This window comes from Rhagoletis pomonella, unplaced genomic scaffold, assembly GCF_013731165.1.
Source record: "Rhagoletis pomonella isolate Grant_MI unplaced genomic scaffold, Rhpom_1.0 Rhpom_scaffold_00007, whole genome shotgun sequence".
Lineage (NCBI taxonomy): Eukaryota > Metazoa > Arthropoda > Insecta > Diptera > Tephritidae > Rhagoletis > Rhagoletis pomonella.
In genome coordinates this window covers 66,800,967-66,803,500 of record NW_023458561.1, presented here as the reverse complement: position 1 = coordinate 66,803,500, position 2,534 = coordinate 66,800,967, and positions in this window count along the sequence as shown.

The following is a 2,534-nucleotide window of genomic DNA, read 5'->3' as shown; positions in this document are numbered from 1 at the left end:
CATTTTAAGTGTGGCTCGGCTGCTCGTTAGGCGTTTGTGTGACTTAATTATTGTAATATTGTACTGTACAGAGCATACATAACTATGAGTAGAAGAATACATACATGTGCATGGGTGTGTGTATCAGGATTGTTGCAAATATTCGCATTCGCAACCGCGGAGCTTCCGCATTAGTTGTAACATTCGCTTTCGCTTCCGCATTCGCTATAATCAATGCGGAGGTTTGGCGAATGCGAATGTTGTGCCAGTGTCCTGAAAACGTATATCTGGCAAATAAAATTATAAATTGTAGCCAATATTTTTTGGCGCATATAGGAGTAGATATTTGTGTAGAAAAAACTGATCAAAAGTCAGATTTATCATCTTTGATAAAAGCGTCTTTAAACATTTTAACTTTCAAGCTATATGACCGAGCTATCTATGGGCAGGTTCGCACTCCTACTTCATCATTGACGTACGCCCAAGAGAACAAAGTACATTCTAATATTTTTTATTTTATTTTTTCTGTGCTTTAAATACCTGCATTTGTTTCTTTCTTTACTATGATTTATCCAATCTTAAAAAGACATGAAAACAGAAAGTCTCCACTATAATTTTAAACTACATTTTCGTGATTTTCTCCTGATGCTATATTCGTTTCAATCATTTCAAATGGAGCTTTTTGGGAAATTTATTTTTACCAAAAATTAAAAAAAAAACAGTAATTTTGTTTACTTGTCGGGCCTTTTCGGCCAATATTTTTTCATAGGGATATACATTGTATCCTTGACTGTTCCGTGTTTTCTTTTACTACTTCGCAGAAAAACACACCTAAAATTTTTTAACGGATTTACTATGATGCTACATTCTTCAAGTGAACAGGAAAGTTAGGGGGCTACATCCGACATTTTCAGCCCCGATGCAATTCCCCAAAAAGGAATTATTCTTACACCGTAATAAAAAAAAACAATTTAACTGGGAGCTCTCTCAACTGGTGCAGCGTCAATCGAAAATAATTTAAAATATTTTCAAGTTTCACACGCAGATATTTGTCGCCTCGAGCGAGCAGTTTAAAAAACAGGCTGAAAAGGCAGCAGAATCATTTTTTTTTTAAATATAATGTTCCAATTTTTAAACTCAAGTACTAAATAAAATAAAAATTATTAAAATTACTAACTTTTCATTTCTTTATTTAACTAAATCACAATTTACTTGCCTTAGTTAAGTATTTTATAAAAATACTTGCCATCCGCATTCGTATCTGCGGATGTCTAAAATTCCACATTCGCAACATCCCTAGTGTGTATACAAACATGCATAAGAGTATGCATGGGCTACAACTGCGTGCCTAACGACTTACTACTTCCGGCTGGGATAACCTTTATGAAACAAAAGCTTAGTAGCTGGATACTAAATAAAAACCTGCTTTTAAGATACTCAACCCTTGTGAATGAAATCAGAGTGAGTATTTCCCTCCTCCCTTTTTGAATAATTTTGCTACTACTTTGGGATATACATACCTGTACAACCCAGTATTTGTAGAACTCTTGCCCATTGGCTTTAGCGGCCGAAGTAAAATATGTACTTGAGAATCAGGAAGAAGTAGGAATACTCTAAACAAACTGGAAATGTAGACACGACTGGGTGGGTGCCAGAACATGAAGATAGTATACTGAATAAACTCTTTTTACCAAGCGGTTATATCGCTGGCATTGTGAAAACTTTGGTTTAGAACAAATTTCCTCGGGGGCGCAAAGAAATGAGCCTGCGCAAAGCTTACCGAGACTTGTGTTTACAGGACTACACTTAACCCCTATATAATCTTAAAAACACCTGAAAACACATAAATATGTATGTATGTATCTACATATGTAGGTTATATATAAATTTGAAATTAATTTCAAGTAGACTTTCGGCGTAGAGCATAGGCTTACTCTCGACCTTTTAAATATTTTTACCAAAGATCTTTATATTTAATTTGATATTCTGGCACTTTAAACAAAACACTGTCTGCTGCGTTTAGAGAAACACTGCCAATTTTGAAACGAATGCTATTGGCTTAAAACACTTAACATAATCCAAACAAACAAAACAATAAAAAATAGTCATAATTCATAAAAATAGAGAAAGTGCGCATGAGTGTAGACATATGTTCAGTGCCGGAAAGGAAATCATATTCCATAAATTCCTTAATACAAATGTCAAGCGACAGACTGCTCTCTAGCCATATTCGCTGCCCATTCGTAAGTGTGTTGGTGTGTGTGTGTGCGCTTTCTACTATGGCAATTGCAGTCGTAGCCAATTTAGTGCATATTTGCTTTGCTGCCTTTATTCAAGCAGCAGGATCGATTGCTAAGCAGCAGGCAATTGTCAACCGAGACCAAACAGCCACAGCCATTTTTGCCATTCATGGTTATTCATAAATACATAAGCACATAAATGCAATACTAAAAGCCAAGTGCCGCCAAAAGCTATGCCAAGTGATAAAAATGAAATCAAATGAATTGCGAATTCAAGAGAAAGAAAATGGCTTGCGTTAGTACTGGTGTGTGTGT